The 20,450-nt window shown below is 43.6% G+C and overlaps 1 pseudogene; it reads right to left on the reverse strand.

The window, feature by feature from the left end:
- LOC124795778 overlaps nt 1-20,450 on the reverse strand; it is a 75,253-nt pseudogene that overhangs the window by 41,650 nt on the left and 13,153 nt on the right.

Consider the following 20,450-nt stretch of genomic DNA (forward strand, 5'->3'; position numbering starts at 1 on the left):
TGGATGACCGCTACCGACTTATTATGGCTCGGAGGAAGCCTGACAGCAACGCTACCATGTTGTATAATGCCTTACGTGCAGCCACAGGACGTCGTGTTATGACTCAACCCGTGCGCAATAAGCTGCATGATGCGCAACTTCACTCCTGACGTCCATGGCGAGGTCCATCTTTCCAACCACGGCACCATGCAGCGCGGTACAGATGGGCCCAACAACATGCCGAATGGACCGCTCAGGATTGCCATCACGTTGTCTTCACAGATGAGTGTCGCATATGCCTTCAACCAGAAAGTCATCTGGGATGTGTTTGGAGGCATTCCGGTCAGGCCAAACGCCTTAGATACACTGCCCAGCGAATGCAGCAAGGTGGAGGTTTCCTGATGTTTTGGGGTGGCAGTATGTGGGGCCGACGTACGCCGCTGGTGGTCATGGAAGGCGCCGTAACAGCTGTACGATACGTGAATGCCATCGTTCAGCCGATAGTGAACCATATCGGCAGCATGTTGGCGAGGCATTCGTCTTCATGGACGACAATAAGCGTCCCCATAGTACACATCATGTGAATGACTTTCTTCAGGATAACAACATCGCTCGACTAAAGTGGCCAGCATGTTCTCCAGACAGAAACACAACCGAACATACCTGGGATGGATTGAAAAGGGTTGTTCATGGACGACATGACCCACCAACCACTCTGAGATATCTACGCCGAATCGCCGTTGAGGAATGGGACAATCTGGTCCAACAGAGCCATGATGAACTTGTGGATAGTATGCCACGACGAATACAGGCATGTAACAATGCAAGAGGATGTGCTACTGGGTATTAGAGGTACCGTTGTGTACAGCAATCTGGTCCACCACCTCTGAAGGCCTCGCTGTATGGTGTGTACAATGCGCAATGTGTGGTTTTCATGAGCAATAAAAAGGACGGAAATGATGTTTATGTTGATCTCCATTCCAATTTTCCGTACAGGATCCGGATCTCTCGGAACCGAGGTGATGCAAAACATTTTTTGACGTGTGTACTTTACGATTGTCCATTCCTTCTTTCCATCCGTTGGGCTTGCAAGTGTGTTGATTGCTGATGTATTTTTCGTTTCGGAAGACGTGTTATCTGGATATATGTGTTTTAATAAGGCCTGGAATTCATACTGAGCCATTTAAATTGTTTTGATAGAAGGTCCACGCTAGCTAGTGCTTCCAAACATCAACTGAAAATTTCTCTATTTTCAATTATAACATTTTTTGCTTGCTTCCTTACATTTAAATGTAGTTCCGTTAAATCAATACGCCACCTGACACAGTACATGGAACCATCAAAGGCGTCATCAGCAGTCAGGGTCTATCTATATGTTGTTGGATTTCGAACAATGCGGACGTAGAGCTCCCCTGTCCGTGAGAAACACTATGTATAATCATGAAGCAGGCCAACATTTTTTACCATCTTCGTACTTAAACTGTGATCTTCTACACATTTTCTCGCAAGTTTTTAGAAAGGGACTGTATAACCTGACTGATTATCCTCACTGAAAGAATACTGAGCCGAGCTGAGAGCATACAGCGACGTGGAAACTATTTAACCAAAACAAAGTGAAATGTTACTTTCAATCGACACGTGGACCGTATTTTAATGGAGCATTATTGTGTATCCTGTAACTAGAATAATAACCGTCGCTGCAGAAACAGGGGATAGGCAACATAATGATCACAGTGGTAGTAATGGGATGGTTGTGTTTGAGGGTCAGTAGTGCAGCTAAGGCATGTGTTGCGCTGGACTGTGCGTGTTCAGTATGGACTAAGCATTAGTGCAGGTTGTTTAAGAGTAGTGCACATTTCGTATTTGCATTCAGAGGACTTGGTCGACACGCAATGAAAGGCCTAACTGAGTTCCAAAGAGTACGTATTATGGGGGACTGATTAGCTGGAGCATCAGTAACCAAGAGAGCCAATTTATTGGTTGTTTCAAGAGCAACTGTTTCAACAATTGTGACAGCCTACACAAAATGAGGAAAGAATCATCGTCTTAAAGTAATAATTGGTGCAAATCAAATCTAAATAACAGAAACCGTCGTACGCTAACATCAATTGTGTCAAAACAACACAAAAATACGGCGGATAAAGTTACTGCAGAGCTCAATAGCCCTCTTCGAGACTCCGTAACTATTAATACTATCCGCCGAGAACTCCATACAGCGAATTTTCACGGGCAAGCTGCTATGCCGAACCCTTAGTGACGTCAACCAAGGCAAAGAAGCGTAAAACATGTCAGAAGAATAAATCCTGGGCGCCTGTTCAGTGGAAAAACGTCATATGGTCTGACGAGTCAACGTTTTCGTTATTTCCAACATCGGGCTGGGTTTACGTCTGGAGAACACCAAAAGAAGCCTACTAATCTGATTTCTTGAATCCAACGGTTAAGCATGCAGGTGGAATGTGATGGTGTGGAAAGCCATGCCATGGTATTCCGCTGGTCCTATCATTACTCTCAAAGGCCGTGTTACAGCCAAAGATTATGGGAGTTTAGGTGATCAGGCGCACCCCATGGTTCAAATGTTGTTCCCCAACAATGATGCCATATTTCAGGACGATAATGCACTCATTCACACAGGCAGGACAGTACAATTGTTGTATGAGGAGCATGCAACTGAATTGCAGCGTTTTGCCTGTTCAGGACAGTCGCTTGTGGGCGGTATTGGAGCGCAGACGCCGGAGCAGATTTCCGCCTCCCTCTTCACTACAGGACTTAGAAGAAGTTCTAATCGAAGAGTGTCATAACATTCCACTGGAGACTATAAAATCATTATATGCCAGTATTCCAAGAAGAATCGCAGCTGTATTACGGGCAAATGGGGATTGAACCCCTTATTATTAACCCATTCCCAAGTAAGCACAGGTGTTCACATTATTTTGCGTATCCCGTGTACTTATTCGCTTGTTAAGTAACATTATGATGATTCCCGTCGTCTAAGTACTATTTGTGGACACTATTATTTTCTCACGTCGTATTATGTTCCTACCAGCCCAGTACATGGCGTTGCCCGCGTATGTATTTATTCCAATCTTCTACTAGTCCCCCTCCCTTCTCTCTGTCGATCTCCAGCACCCCGTCACTCTGTCCACCTCCTGCACTCCCTATTCCCAGTCCATTTCCTCCTGCCCTTCCCTCTATCCATCTGCTCCTCTTCCTCTATCCATCAGGTCCTCCTCCTGTGCACATCTGCTCCTTTACCCTAATCCCATCTTCTCCTCTTTCCTTTCTCTGTCCATTACCTCCTCCCTCTTTCTCTGTTCATCTCTTCCTCCCCTACGTCTCGGCCTGACTCTTCCTCCCTCTTTCTCTGTCCATCTCCTCCTCTTTCCTTTCTCTGTCCATCCCCTCTCCCCTCTGTCTGTCCATTTCGCCCTCCTCCATCTCTGTCCATCTCGTCGTTTTCCTTTCTCTCTCCAAGGCATCACACTCACGCCAATATCAGGATGGTGGTTCCTACCCCTACAGTATTTGTTTCCAGATTGTAACTACTGTATGTCGCAAATTTGATTTATATCGTTCCATGGGTTTGAGAAGATCTTTTTATCTGTGGCTTTGCTCGTATTCGCACACGTCAAATACATTTCACACATATTTAACATGTTTCACGCTTATTCGTACAGGTATTTTACCTGTGTGTCTACCTAATTTTGCCCTGCAGTCCCATTTTCACTAAGCTTGATATTTATGATGTCGTATCCCCTGAACTATGTACTCTACAATGGTATAGTTTTGCAGCTACGTCCAGTGGTATATGTGCCTGGCTGTCTGTGAACTGAGTTGAAAAAATAGTTACTAGCAACGAAGTAATACATTTAAGTGTCTTGCATGATGCTGTAGGCTTTCACGCATTCCGTTTTTGTGACGTCGTAGCCCCTGAACAAAGTGTCGTATAATCATGTAATCTTTACGGTACATTCAATGGTATGTGTTAATACTATCTGAAAAATGCTACGAACAGAGTTAGTTGCAAAGAAGTAATAAATTAAAACGACTTACTTCATGTGACAGTTTTATCGGATGAACTTCGAAAATGTAGTAAGGGACAAATTTTATGCCTTTCAGCATTTTTCTGGGATCGTCAGCGAGAAAATGTTTCATAAAGGTCTGAAATTATGTGTAAAGGTTGTTGCAAGTTTCTCAATGCTCTAATTCTTGAATACGAGATGACTGAAGTTTGATATTCTCGCATCGTGGGTTACACTAGTTTTACAGTCTCCCATGCCCCCCACCCCCCCACCCCAAAAAAAAATCAAGCAGAAAAATGCGTCTCATATGAGATATTTGAAGTAGCGTCTGTTGTGTTACGATATATGTAATAACATCGAACAAAGAGAATTTTTCCCACGTATTGCAATACTTCCTGATATTGCAAGGTGTGAGAATATCCACGTTTGAAACTTCAATACTGACAACAGTGGCGAGACATGGTACCGTAAGTTTCCCTGGTGTTAGTCACAAACAGCAAGCAATCAAATGCTACTACTAGCTGGAATGGGGAGTAAAGCGGCCAACTCACCCGAACAGCTCGTTGATGGTGGACACGCCGCCATCGCTCTGCAGCAGCTGCTCGAGCTCCTGTGTGGCTTCAGCCACTGCAGAGACGCACTCCGAGTCGAACGTCTGCATGCTCTCGGTCACGACCTCCAGGTACTCTGCAACACAAGTCGCGCCGCGTCAGTCGTTTGAATGTTTTCGTTCCATTGCTTTCCTTTCCGCACTGGCTTTTCACTCTAACAAGCAATAAATTCCAATTACTTTGTGGAAGAAACTAACGCTTCCTTTATTTTCATCATCGTTGCATATCACTCAGTGCTTGAAATATTACTCAGCAACATGAAACACGATTGTTCTGTTTGTGTGCTTTTTTTCAGAAAAGAGCAAAATTGGTGTTGGCAAAGAGAAACAGTTATGCCTGACATCGAGATTTTTGAAGTGATCTGTCCTTGTTATTCTGGAATTAACAACAGATTTAATTCTTATAACACATATGTCTACTGTTTTTCTCAGACAATGATTCAGGAAGTAGTTGGTAAACTGAAATATGAAAAACGAACTAATTTGCCATTTTTAAATCACAATCAAGTTGCAAGTAGGCTGTTTAGGTTTTTATATTGGTAATGCCAAGTAGCGCCCTGTATGAAAATCACTGGCTGTGCTGTGTGCAGTCTGTGTCTGGTTTGCATTGTTGAAAAGTTCTCTATTGTAGTGGGCAGTTAGATGTGAACAGCGCGTAGCGTTGCACAGTTGGAGGTGAGCCGCTAGCAGTGGTGGATGTGGGGAGAGAGATGGTGGAGTTTTGAGAGCGGATGATCTGGACGTGTGTCCATCAGAGACAGTAAATTTGTAAGACTGGATGCCATGAACTGATATATATAATGACTTTTGAACACTGTTAAGGTAAATACATTGTTTGTTCTCTATCAAAATCTTTCATTTGCTAACTATGCCTATCAGTAGTTAGTGACTTCAGTAGTTAGAATCTTTTATTTAGCTGGCAGTATTGGCGCTCGCTGTATTGCAGTAGTTCGAGTAATGAAGATTTTTGTGAGGTAAGTGATTCATGAAAGGTAGAATCCTGTGGTAAACCTTGTCCGATAATTTGAAATTCTGAATGCCTATTGCTATGTGAGCAACATGGAACTGATGCCCACAGAAGATAAAAACCATGAACCTGCTGTGTCTCTTATTCCACGATATTTTAATGAATGCATGAGGACATCATGATAGCTCGCAATACATTCCCAATGTTAATAATTACTGATTTATTCACTATAGTATGTCAAGTGTCATGATAAATATAATCTGTTCTGTTGACACTCCTTTTTGAAACCAAAATCTATTGATGCTAAGTACGTTTTTGTGTATTTAATGTCTATAAAGTCTGTTGTATATTACCTTCTCAATTTGTTTTTTGAATATACTGCCAAGTATAAGACAGTATGGTAAGTCCTTAATAATGTTATGTTTCCTTTTTTAATGAAGTGGTTTGACAACGTTATCTTTAAGCCTGGCAACAGAGTGATGAATAAGTTATTGAGCTTCTGCGCCAGTCCTTGCCGAACGAAATCGCCAAGAAACTTTGGCCACGAGCTGCAGAATCAAGGCTCTACGGCTGGCCAAAGGTTCACAAGCAGGATGTCCTACCGTAAGCAACGTAGGCACACCAAAGTACCGGCAGGCCAAACGTCCAACGGAAGTATTAAGCCCCTACATCGGGAAATGTCAACACCATATAAGGTACTTTATGTATGTTATTCAACAGGTGTCAGAATTACGCCTCCGTGAACAGGACCTTGTGGTGAGCTTTGGTGTGGTATCCCTCTTCACTAGAGTGCTGCTCATTAACTCCCTCCAGTTTACGAGAGAGAAATTCAACTCGGCAATGACTAATCTCTTCGAATTTGTGTTCACAACAACATTCTTTCTCGTCAATGGCGACTATTATGAACAAACGGATGGCATCGGCATTGGGTGTCCTCTGTCACTAGTTTAGACAAACTAGTTTATGGAGGACTTCGAAGAGAAAGCTCTAGGAACAGCTGCACTGAAGCCTACGTTCTTTTTAAGATATGTTGATGACACTTTTATGGTGTGACCACTTGGGAGTGAAAGGCTACAGACGCTCCAGCATCTGAACTTCCTGCTACCCAGTATCAGAACATGGAGATCGAAGAGACTGGAGAACTCCCCTTTTTGGACATTTCAGTCACGCGCAGAATGAACGGCACATTAGGACACTGTGTGTACAGGAAGCCCATCTTAGGAAACGCATGCCCTATTAGGTATGGTGAAAGATGACTTGGGGCTCCGTAAACCAGGCGTTTACCATATTCCATCTAAATGTGGTAAGAGTTATATCGGGGAGACTGCACTGACAATTGAAGAAAGATGCAAGGAACACAGAAGACACACAAAATTTAAGCAACCAACAAAATCTGCAGTTGCAGAACACTGCATGGCTACAGGGGACTCCATATAGTATGATGAAACGGAAGTGCTAAGATAGACCTCGTCATTTTGGGATTGTTTTCTGAAGGAGGCTATTGAAATACGAGTGGCTGATGGGCTGATCAGCAGAGACACTGGGTTCACTCCTACCATAGCTGGAACGCAGCACTCAGCCACCTAAAATCTCACCATCGGCCGAGAGCGACTTCCGCGCCCGACACAGGCCACAGGAATACCGACGCACCAGGGTTCGCGCCCAGCTTCCTGCAGCAACGTCTCCCTCTCCCCACCCCCTCTCCTCCCACCACTCTTCCCGTCACGGCTTGCGACCAGTAGTGGAGGGAGGGACGAGGGGCAATAAGAGTATAAAAGAGGGCGAGATGTAGCAAAGGCGCTCATTCTACGGGTATCACCTGACGATGACGGCAAGGTAAGCTGTCGAAATATCGCGTTACGACAGCGACTGCACCCGACTGGACACCCGACAACAATACAAACAGTTTTGATCGTGTATAATACTTCACAGCCTGGAGCTCAGAACAAGAGGGTTCCACTGACGCTGCACCTAGATGTCGTGAGACTTCTCCTGAAATCCAGACATGTATGGTTTAACTGGAGCGTTTGATTCGCTCCGAAAGGATGATCCTGTTCAATGTCAGAGAGCAGGGAACCAATGCCGAACACTGAACGCCCGAGGCACTTGAGCCAAGGCTTTCTATTGTAAACAAATGGGATTGTTGTTGGGTTGCTGCGTTCTCGACAACTCTGGATGCAGATAACCACTTGAAAGGATTCTGACAATTTTCACAACAACATCCGACATGAAAGCCGCTAGGGTACCCGCAGTCCTGAATATGAGGATTCGCAACACCAAACAGTGTAAGAACAATGCGAGAGTTCTCATGCTGCTCTTCTGCCGCTGCCCAGGGACTTTTCGACTCGCAAGTCCGACAATTTTAGGACCAGCAGAAAAACTGGTAGATGTTGACAGGCGGTGTCAGTCGTTCGGTGGGTGAGAACCCGCATTGAGCCCGCGAATGACAAAGACGATGCAATGGAAAATTCGGAGCTATGGAGGACAGAGTGGAGAAAAATCAACTAAGTTCCCGAATAACGGCATCCTAGGGTTCGATCAGTAAGACGAGGGACTAGAGATACGTGAAAGAAGTTATTTGCAAGTGCTCTAAATTTGCTTTCTGGAGGCATATCAGTTCACTGTCAGCTCCGTTTTTAGAGTCGTATCCTTGCAACCATCCTGATGTTTGTCCTCACTTTATGGCATCTTTGCTTTCCATTCCATGTCGGAAGGACTTTCTTGTGCTCCGATGCTTTAATCTTGAAGCATCTGACTGCGTATTTCATATCTGACCTCACGTTCGCAATACTACGTTGACACAGCCCCTGCAAGTTACTCACTACAGACAATAGACATCCTGCATCCCGCACGGCCTCTGCCTGAAGGTATTAGGCCGGCTGCAAAAAATATAAGAAGAAATTACATTGCAGAGCGCGTCTTCTCAGAGGGATATAACACGCCCAGAAGCTACACAGCACCAGAGGAGATCGACACGTTGCATCAACATAGCGCCTGCCACCCATGCTTGTACATAGCACTGACTCCGTCCTGTGGCGGGATAGCTTGATTTTTCTCTCCTCCCTCAACCCCCCCCCCCTTACTTGCCCAATTATTCACTCGTGTCTTTATCCAGTCAAACTGACCTTGAGCTTACATTTATGTAGTTGATCTATAAATATTAATAATAATAACAGCAGTAATAATAAATGTACATGTTCCCATGTATTTATCATTTCGCCACGTTTTTATTTGGTCACTTTCTTGCCTGACAGTCTTTTTGGTACAAGTTTTGCGTTCATTATAAGCCAACTTTCCGATGAGCTAGAGACTAGAAATTTTAAAGAAAGCTCAGAACTGGATGAAAATACATTATTAACTCTTTATCTTGTCTGGTGTATGGTGCCGGGTATTTTCCTTACTACAGTCATTTACGAATGAACGGGGCACTTGAAACTTTCAGCGTAGCTCAGAATCGTAGGACAATGCAATGTTAAGTCACTGTCTTGTCTGATGTGTGGCGAATTGTATTTTATCTACCACTATCATTTCCTCCTTTTGAAGTTCCTTTCGTGAGTATTTTGCGGGAAGAATGATTGCTGGTAACCATTGGCGTTAGCTCAGCCTTCACGGTCTTTTCGCGACACATACATAGAAGGAAGCAATAAGTTGGTTGAGCCATATAAAAAGAAAGTGAATTAAACCTGAAATTTAAATGTCTCTGTAATATTTGGAATCGATGAAAAATATCACACACGAGACTAAAAAGCAGAAAATAATTATTTAAAGAAAAGTGATTTTTTTAATGTACCTGGTTTTTAAATCAGACTAAAACGTGTACAGTAATTTCTCCTAGCCACCTGCAGATTTCTAAACGCATACCGATAGTCATGGAAAGTTAAGACAAAGGTCACAAATTCGAATCCTTGTCTACCACAAAGTTTTAATTTGCCAAGAAGTTTCGTATCAGCACACACTCAGCTGTGTAGCGCAAATTCATTCTGGAATACATGTGTTTTGTTATATTTGTCTTTCTTCTTGAGAAAAATGGTAGAAAAATTTTAAAACGGTTTATCACTGGACTTTTAGTGATTAATCCGGAAAACCTGGTTGTGGTCTGAAATACAAAATGAAGAATCATAACGACGCAGGCAGCTATTGCTAGCGTCCAGAAGGTTACCTGGGAAGTTGGCCTGTGCGAGGACGGGTCCGCTGGAGGCGACGGCTCCGTCGATGATGTCCGGGTAGCGGAGGCGCGCCCAGGCGGCCAGGTTGCCGGCGTACGAGCCGCCGAACACCACCCACTTGGCGGCGCCCAGCTGAGGGTTCTCCTGGCGCTGCTGCCGGATGAAGGTGGCCAGGTCTTCCAGTGCCTGCGTTGAGTTCAGGTAGCGCAGGTTCGCCGCGCTCGTGTCGCTGCGAAAGCAGGGATAAACGAATAGAATGATCTACTCTCGTTGCCGTATCTGGGAACGACACACAGCCAATGCTTTGGAAATAAATGTTTCTAGTCTTTCGATAAAATACAGGGTTATTCATGAGTACCTCTGGGATTTCAGAAGACACAGAAAAAGGACACGTATCAGCAAAAAGAGCATTCATCATAGCCATTGTGACGTAGTCGCCAAGTGCACCAGTATGGGACAGTCGGGTTACAATACACTACGTGATCAAAAGTATACGGACACCCCAAAAATCATACCTTTTTCATATTATGTGCATTGTGCTCCCAGGTATGGCATATCAGCGACCTCAGTAGTCATTACACATCGTGAGAGCAGAATGGGGCGCTCCGCAGAACTCCCAGACTGCGAACGTGGCCAGGTGATTGGGTGTCATTTGTGTCATACACAAGATTTCAACACTCCTAAACATCCCTAGGTCCACTGTTTTCGATGTGATAGTGAAGTGGAAACGTGAAGGGACACCTGCAGCACAAAAGCGTACAGGCCGACCTCGTCTGTTTAATTAGAGAGACCGCCGATAGTTGAAGAGGGTCATAACGTGTAATACGCAGGCGTCTATCCAGACCATCACACAGGAATTCCAAATTGCATCAGGATCCACTGCAAGTACTATGACAGTTAGGCGGGAGGTGAGAAAACTTTGATTTCGTGGTCGAGCGGCTGTTCATAAGCCACACATCACGTTGGTAAATGCCAAACGACTCTTCGCTTGCTGTATGAAGCGTAAACATTGAACGATTGAACAGTGGAAAAACATTGTGTGGAGCAACGAATCACAGTACACAATGTGGTGATCTGATAGCAGGGTGTGGGTATAGCAAATGCCCGGTGAACGTCATCTGCCAGCGTTTGTAGTGCCAAGAGTAAAATTCGGAGGCGGGTTTTTCATGGAAGGGACTTGCACCCATTTTTTTGCGTGGCACTATCATAGTACAGCCTACATTGATATTTTAAGCAACTTCTTGCTTCCCACTGTTGAACAATTCGGGGATGACGATTGCATCTTTCAACACGAACGAGCGCCTGTTCATAATGATTGGCCTGTGGCGGAGAGGCTACACGGCAATAGCATCCCTGTGATTGCGGCCTGCACAGAGTCCTGACCTGAATCCTACAGAACGCCTTTGGGATGTTCTGGAACGCCCAATTCGTGCCAGACCTCACCGACCGACATCGATACCTCTCCTCAGTGCAGAACTACCTGAAGAATGGGCTGACATTCCCCAAGAAACCTTCCAGCATATGATTGAACGTATGCCCGTGAGATGGAAGCTGTCATCAAGGCTAAGGGTGAGCCAACACCATATTGAATTCCAGCATTACCGATGGAGGACGCTACTAACTTGTAAGATATTTTCAACCAGGTGTCCGGATACTTCTGATTACATAGTGTAAATTATTTGGTAGAAATGATAGGCAGCAATCTGAGGTCATGTGACTGTAGGAAGATACAGAATGACTTAGAAAAAATTTCTATTTGGTGTGATGAATGACAGCTACTTCTAAATGTGGAAAAATGTAAGTTAATGTGGATGAGTAAGAAGAACAAACCAGTAATGTTCGGCTACAGTATTAATATTGTCCTGCTTGAAACAGTAAAGTCGTTTAAATACCTGGGCGCAACGTTGCAAATCGATCTTAAATCGAACGAGTATGTGAGAACTTCGGTAGAATGTTTTCTGCGACCTTCCCCCTCCCGACACGTTTTGTGTACGCAGCACTCCAGTACTGTCATCTGCCGTCTGTGAGTGGTTACTGAACGTTGACTTCGAACGCTGGCGATGTTCATGTTGTGTTGGCTGAAGAGCCAACACCGTGTTACTAGAGGAGGCCGAAATGAACGCGTTTTAGCTCACGCAGGCTGGCGTGAGGGGGAAAGAACTATAGTGACGTGAGGTCTGGAACATGACAAGGAATTAGAATTCAGAAAGCGGACGTAATTAGTTTGATACTTAACTTTAATCCATTAACGATGAACGTCGCTCTTGACGGTACATGATTCACAATATTATCTGTTCCGAATACATTCTGGAAGTAACTGAATATGGCGCCTTGCTAGGTCGTAGCAAATGACGTAGCTGAAGGCTATGCTAAACTGTTGTCTCGGCCAGTGAGAGCGTATGTAGACAGTGAACCATCGATAACAAAGTCGGCTATACAACTGGGGCGAGTGCTAGGGAGTCTCTCTAGACTAGACCCGCCGTGTGGCGGCGCTCGGTCTGCAATCACTGATAGTGGCGACACGCGGGTCCGACGTATACTAACGGACCGCGGCCGATTTAAAGGCTACCACCTAACAAGTGTGGTGTCTGGCGGTGACGCCACAGTTCACATTAATGTGACTGAACCGTGTAAATACCTTTTGTTTTGTTTGTACAAATATCTTCTCGCGCAAATAAATGTTGTCGTTCTGAAATGTTTACATCACACTTTTGTTATTCTTTCAGGTCACAGCAGTGTGCCGAATTTACCGTATGACTATTATCAAGAATATACATTAATGAACTTTACTTACCCTTTTTATGAATTCTGCTACTGTTGCTATTTCCGTATCTCTGATACTATATTCGGATGCTCTGTAACATGAACAACTCCTCGCAAGCGCATTTCCACAGCGCAGTAGTAGGTTGAGCGACGTGATACTGTTTTGATCTTCTACCTTGGTGGACAGGAGCTAATTATGGAAAACTGCAGCTTTGTACATTTCTGCATGGTTACCAATCATATGTTACAATGCTGGAAACATTAAACTTGGCACAGTCAAGTCACAGCTGTACGTTCCCTATGCTACTCTTGCTGCATGAGACCACATCTCAACCAGGCCTAATGTGCAATCTTTCAGGCTCTAGCTAAAACGCTTGATAGATGGACATCTTAAAAGTAGATTTTGTTAAAATATGCATTTAAGGAAATATCGATTATCATAATCTTACATAATATTCGTCACCTGCAGACGTTTTAAAACTACACTGTTTGTAAGTAGTTTGGTTTAGCTGGATCATAAGCTACATCTAAACAACAAGAAATAAATAAAATATTTTGAACTGATGTTTGAGAAATTATAATCCATTACACTGTGAATGATCATAGTAAAATATTTGAGAAATCTACGTACTCTATAACTTCAATGATGGATATATTCTGCGAGTATAGAAGGCGTGTGTGAATGTTGGACTTAAGCCTGTTTAGGTAAGGGTTTTGCAGTTCAGCTGGAAGGATGGGGGTGAAATTACTTACGGCGTATAGATTTTATATTGTAAATCAATATAAAATGAAAGTTAAGTTTCAGTATGAACATAGCCAAAGACTGTGTCACCTACTAACGAAGGAATTTTTTCGGTTTTTGTGTTGTCTGAATTGCGCATAGGTTAACTGTGTGTTGTGTGAAAGGAAGATAACGGTTTTACGGTTTAACGCCCAATCTACGACAAGGTCAGTACAGATGGAGTTGAAGCACGAATTAAGAAGATCGACGGAAAACATAAATCAAGTTGGTGTGAATTAGAACAGTCATCATCCCGTATGTACAATCGGAGTCCAGTATCTTTACTACATCTCTACCTCAGTCGGGAACTAATGTGTGAATTTAGGAATAAAATTACAGTTTCCGGTGTGACGTGGACTCACTCACTATTTGACGTTCGGTTCACGTTCGCTTAAAAATGTTATTTTGGCGACTGTGAGTACGAAAAAGAAGAGGAATGGTCATTGTTGACGGATATGGTAGGAAGAAGCAAAAAACTAATGTCGACATGTTCCCTATTCCGAATGGTTTCCGAGATAGAACATAGTTAATGTACGTAGGTATTTATTTCCTGTGTTATTCAACACATAGTCAGGCTTGTCATATACGCATGTACAACAGTTGGCAAATATTACAACATGCGTTTTACAAACAACTAATTTAAAAATATGTATTTTAAACATTATTCACAAAGTATTATCGTACACGTCACATTACAGTTGTTGTGCAGTTCATGTTAAATGTTCGAATATCCCGTAGTCAAGATCAGTGGATTTGTACACTCCTTGGAGAACGTGTTTATGTTGCTTGCCTGAGTGCCTCTGTACGCTCCATAATGACGACAGCAGTGTCCACAATGCGACCATTCAGTTCATCGCACGTATTCAACTTTATTTTGTACTCCTCATTCTTCATCCAACCCCATAAACAAAAATATAATGGCGTAAGGTCTAGCGATCTTGCTGACCAATTAATTGTACTAACATGACCAATCAGAGATTGAGGTAAGTGCGGTTGAGATGTTTCCTCACACGTCTGGTAAAATACGTAGCTGGTCCGTCAATCATCCACGTGGCAAAGGGAACGTCCTCAAGGTGTTCAACAAACGAATTTTCCAAAAAATTAAGTAATTCAATTCTGTCATCCGATCTTCTAAACTGACTGGAGTTATCAACATGTTAGCGATCATGCACTCCAAACATTGACCGAAAAACGAAACTGGAAAATGGTTTTCACTGTACCGTGTGGGTTTTACTGCGACCGTCGATGTGTGCTGCTGATTCCATTCCGTGTAAACGTGGCTATGCGAGTTAATAGTATTAACGGAAGAAAATGACGATTGTCATTTAATCAGTGACAAAATTCCAGTTGTCGCCAATGTGAAGATGAGAACACGCTGTGTGTGAAACCGGTACCAGTTTTCCGCATGTAATGTTCGCCACACACGAGTTAACCGGACACTGATATGTGCAGAATGTCACCTTACGCTGACTAGCAGTACTACGATGCATAATTCAACAATGCTTTACTCTTATTGCATAGGTTGTTGAACTACATGTTCGATAGAAAAATGGTCACTTGAAAGAATACCTGTTTCACACAGTGTGCTGAAGAATTCGGTAAACACTGTGGTAAGCAGTTCGACGTGTCGGGAAGCGCCGACGGCATTCTTCGATAGCAGCAGGAGCACTAGCATCACAAAAGCCGTGAACATGCAGCGAACTGCATGTTTTTTATTAGTATAGCTGTATAGCGTTTTAGCCAGCGCTTGTCCAAACACTGCTAATTAATACTTGGCTCTGATAAACTCTCATGCCCTCGCACTAATTCGCTTACAACACACCATGGACAACGGCGCGTTCATCGGACTACTTTAATGGCAGGAAGACATCCAGAACAAAGGGGCTGAAAGCAACGAGGTAGCTTGGGCTAGAATAAAATGTCAAAGGAGTTGGGCGGATGACAGACGTAAATGTGCTCCTGTAGCCCAAAAACAGATTACATTAAATCTTACTCCACAAAACACCTAATGGTCTGTGGCGGAGGGTACTTTTATACCACTGAGCCCTCCAATCCTGTTCCATTCGCGAATAGCGCGTGGGAAGAATGACTGTCGGTAAGCCTTTGTATTGGCTACAAATTCTCGAATTTTCTCCTCGTGGTCATTAGGCGAGACATGCGTGGGGGGAAGTAATATGTTGTGCGACTCTTTTAGGAAAGCACTCTCTCGAAATTTCAATAGTGAATCTCCTTGTGATGCACAACGTCTCTCTTGTAACGACTGGTAATGGTGTTTGTCGAGAATATCCGTCACTGTCTCGCGCCGTCTAAACGACCCCGTCACGAAACGCGCCGATCTTCCTTGGATCTCTCCAGCTTTTCTATCAGTCCTATCTGGCAGGGATTCCAGACAGATGTACAATACTCAAGAATCAGTCGAAGCCACTGTGATGAGTTACATTTCTTTTAGATTCTTCCTATGAATCTGAGTCTAGCATCTGTTTCCCCACTATTTGTTTTATGTGCTCATTGCACTTGAAGTCGGTCTGGACAGTTTTTCTAGGTATTTTACCGTAGATACTGTTTCCAGCGGTTTGTCATCAATAGTGTAGCGGCACAGTAGCGGATTTCTCTTCCTATGTCTGCGCAAAATAATGCATTTATCTACGTTCAGGATCAACTGCCGGAGCCTGCATCATTCATCAATTATCTGGAGGTCATTCTCCAAATCGTTACTGTCTTCTAGCATTGCTGCTTTGTTACAGACCACCGCATCATCTGTGAACAGTCTTAAAGAGCATCCGATGCTTCCTACTAGATCATTTATATGTATTGTAAACAGTAACGGTCCTATCATACTTCCTTCGGATACTCCGGAAATTACCTGTAAATCTGTCGATTTTGTTCCGTTAAGAGCGACGTGTTGAGTTCTACCTGCAAGGAAGTCTTGAATCCAGTTGAAGATCTGCTCCGATACTCAATAAGCTTGTATTTTTCACTAAATAGCGTTGCGAGGTGGTGTCAAATACCTTCCTGAAGTCAAGGTTCACGGGATCGACCTGACCGCCGTTGTCTACGGCGTTATGAAGCTCATGGAGGACCAGAGCGAGCTGAGTTTCGCATGTTCACTATTTCCGGATCCATGTTCATTTTTCTAGAGGAAATTTTCATTCTCCAAAAAGTCATTATTTTTGAGCATAGAACGTTTTTCATAATTCTTTAACAGATTGATGTCAACGATATATGGCCGGTCGCTGTGGCCGAGCGGTTCTAGACGCTTCAGTCCGGAACTGCGCTGCTGCTACGGTCGCGGGTTCGAATCCTGCCTCTGGCATGGATGTAAGGGATGCCTTAGGTTAGTTAGGTTTAAGTAGTTCCAAGTCTAGGGGACTGATGACCTCAGATGTTAATACCCATAGTGCTTAGAGCCATTTGAACTATTTTTTCAACGATATATGTGTATAATTTTGTGCATCTGTCATATAGCCCTTCTTAAAAACGGAAATGAGCTGCGCTTTCTTCCAGTCGCTAGGTACCCTTCATTCCTCAAGCGATCTGCGATAAATAATGCCAGGAGGGGAGCAAGCTCTTTTGCATAATTTTTGTAGAATATTACAGGTATCTCATCTGGTCCTGACGCCCTTCCACTACTGAGCGATTGTAGTTTTTTTTTCTATTCCACGATCGCTTATCTCAATATGTACTATTTCGACGTTCGTACGACGAATGAAAGGCGGGGACCGTGTTCCGATCTTCCCTCGTGAAATAATTTCGGAAGACCGAATTCAGTATTTGGGCCTTCTCTCTGTTATCTTCCGTTTCGATGCCAGTATGGTCACTGAGTGAACGAATAGTTGATTTTAACTCACTTGCTCATTTTACATACGTTCAAAACCTCTTGGCGTTTTTACTCGCAAGAGGAGGCCACGATGCTGGTATCACGGATTTACTTCAAACTTTGTACACCGTTAATGGACCGTTAAAACAACTTTATGTGAAAGTAGCGAGGTGCACTACTTGGGCAGTTCCGAAAAAAACCGCAAGAGAAGTTTTACGTGTCTGTTACGTAACGGATGTGCGTAGATGCTCGCTGTCACAGTTCATGGTGGTCAAATGTGCCGGCGCGGTAGCTCAGCGTGTTCGGTCAGAAGGTTAGCTGTTCTCTGACGTAATAAAAAAAAAAAAATCAGAGAGTAGGGCAACGACGGAACTGAACGGATGTGATGGAACGTCCGCCCCGAACAAATGCAACGAACAAAATGAGATCAACAACAACAAAAACAAAGTGGTTAGCGTTCGAGCGTCGTAAGACGAACGTGTATGAGGCGACAGTTCGATTCGCTCTCTTACTTAATTTTTAATCTGTATTTTTTCATCATTTGTCATATTGTTTAATATATATGGCATTTGAGAGGTTATATGATTTTAAAAATCACGTGTATTTACATGAAGTTTTAGTGAATTTCATGTTATTTGACTACTTACTATTTTTAATTTAATTTAATTATTGGAACAAACAAATCAATAACCATCGACAAGTAAGTGAGGAAACACATTGAGTTTTCCCGAAAATGTATGCCGGTCGTGATTTGCGAAATCACTTATACGTTCAATCTGGTAAGGTATCCGGAACTACTTTGCACTTCGACGCTTCGAGTTGCAGACACAGAGGCAGGCCTCATTTGGCCGTTAACCTGCGTACCGGTGGGACTTTGCTAATGCAGCAAGAACGAATAGTGTAGTGGAAATTTTTTTTGAATGTCACAGAATTTGCTCTTGTACTACAAAAATGAAGTTTCAAGAGGGAGTCAAACCGTCGCCTCAGTCACGTTCGTCTTAGAAAGCTTGAATGTTAACCACTTGACCACCATAAACTCTAACGTCCAACATCTACGCACAAGATGCATGAGTTACATAGATATGTAAAACTTCTCTTGCGATTTTCTCGGAATTGCCCGATTAGTGCACCTTATTATTTGCACATTATGTTGTTTTAATGGCCTACTGAAGGTGTACAAAGTTTGAAGTAGATCTGTGATCCCAACGCCATGGCCTCCCCTTGTCAGATCTGTTGACAAAGTTTTACTTTCAAAGTCACTGAACGCTTCTCTCATTGCTCTTCTTACTCTCATTTTCGCTTCGATCAGCCATTATTTGTCAGTTAGGTTTTTATTTTTCTTAAATCTGAAATAAAGGTCTCTTTGTTTATGTGGCAGTTTTCTAACACGGCTATTAAACCGTGGTGGGTCTTTCCTGTCCCTTAAGACCGCGCCCGGAACATTCTCGTCTAGGGTATACTGCACGATGCCTTTGAATTTTTTCCATTTGTTCTCCACATCTTCGTCCTCATCACCGAATTTTTGACTCTGAGTGCTCAGATACTCTGAAATTTTTATCCTGTCACCCTTGCTAAGCAAAAAATCTGCCTACCTACGTTAACATTCTTTGTAAGACCCTCAAAGTAATTTTCGGACAAGACGTCCAAAACAATGGCAAGCGAATCCCTGTCTATGGCACCCCATATTACAACGGCATGAACAGGAAAATTATTAATCATATTCTATCATTTCTGTCTGAAGAGATCTCCTATTAGGGCTCCTGACCCAGGCAGTCTATAAAAACATTAACATTTTTGACCGTGCTCTACTATCTCGGAAACCATTCGGAATAGGGTACATTTAGTACGAAGTTTTTGCTTCAAATGAGCGTTTCTGTCATATCAATGAATGGTGACCATTCCTCCTGCGACACACACAAATTTCACACCTTACACACACACACTCCGTCTCCGGAGCTGAGGGGGGGGGGGGGGGGAGGCAGCGTGAGTGGCTCAAATCAAATCAAATGGCTCTGAGCACTATGGGACTTAACATCTGTGGTCATCAGTCCCCTAGAACTTAGAACTACTTAAACCTAACTAACCTAAGGACATCACACACATCCATGCGCGTGGCAGGATTCGAACCTGCGACCGTAGAGGTCACGCGGTTCCAGACTGAAGCGCCGAGAACCGCACGGCCACACAGGCCGGCCAGCGTGAGTGCACAGGAGTGCTAAAGGAGGGCCAACAACATACTGACACAGAGGTATTCATATCATAAGGGGCCAAGTTCCCGTTTCAGAGCGTCGCTGCTTCCTATATGCAAAATAGCGAGACTCCGATGCGGGTATATAAGCAGCAACAATTAGGAAATGCATTAGTGTGGCATTTGCGTATTTCCGACTTGCGTACTGCAGACGCGGAATCGGGCGGAATCGTCAACTATGGCGACGTTATTGCCAAGGGCGTCCTTACAGGACCAACATGCTGTTATTCATTTCTTGGCCGCCGAAAGACAAACACCGTAGACGTCCATCGGAGAATGGAGAATGTGTATGTGGCCGTATGTCTGTCGGAAACCACCAATGTGGAATGATGCGCGACAAGTAGTGTTGGCCGCCTGTGGAAGCCGCGTGGTCTGGGCCACCTTGCCACGGTTCACGCGGCTCCCCCCGTCGGAAGTTCGACTCCTCCCTCGCGCACATGTGTGTATTTTGTCTTTAGCGTAAGTTACTTTAAGTTAGATTAAGTAGTGTGAAAGCCTAGGGACCGATGACCTCAGCGGTTTGGTCCCATAGGAACTTAACACAGATTAAAATTAAAGGGCTGTTGCTGCTTCGTCATAACGCAAGTCCCAATATCGCAAATTTGTAACGCAGAACTTGTGGCAACTCAAGAGCGAGACATCCGATCACCCGTCCATACACCCTGAAGCGATGTAGATGTCGCTGAGACGGTAATTTAATATGGGGCGGCAAACGCCGAGAAATACTCCAAAAGCGGCTCATAAATTTTGAACATGTGACGTCTCTAGATGACGTACCTCGCTGCACGTGCAGCAACTGGGCTAGTCGATTGTACCCTTTCACGTAAACAGAAGTGCTACACATGGCTCTGCTATGCTACTCAGTTTTTGAACAACTTTTGTAAATGTGATCTGTTGTGAACGTAGATGTTACAAAATTATTTTCCTCACTGTAACCAAGCAAAATCTGCTCCAATTTTGCGTTTCTTTCCATTTGTCTGTTTTTTTTCTAGATTTTATGTAGTGTAGAACACGTAGGTCCTTTACTGTTAGCGATGCATTTCGTAAACATATACTTATTTACTTGTGACGCAATGTGATAGGTTTTTCTTGTACTGTGC

The sequence above is a fragment of the Schistocerca piceifrons genome, chromosome 4, assembly GCF_021461385.2.
Source record: "Schistocerca piceifrons isolate TAMUIC-IGC-003096 chromosome 4, iqSchPice1.1, whole genome shotgun sequence".
Classification (NCBI taxonomy): Eukaryota; Metazoa; Arthropoda; class Insecta; order Orthoptera; family Acrididae; genus Schistocerca; species Schistocerca piceifrons.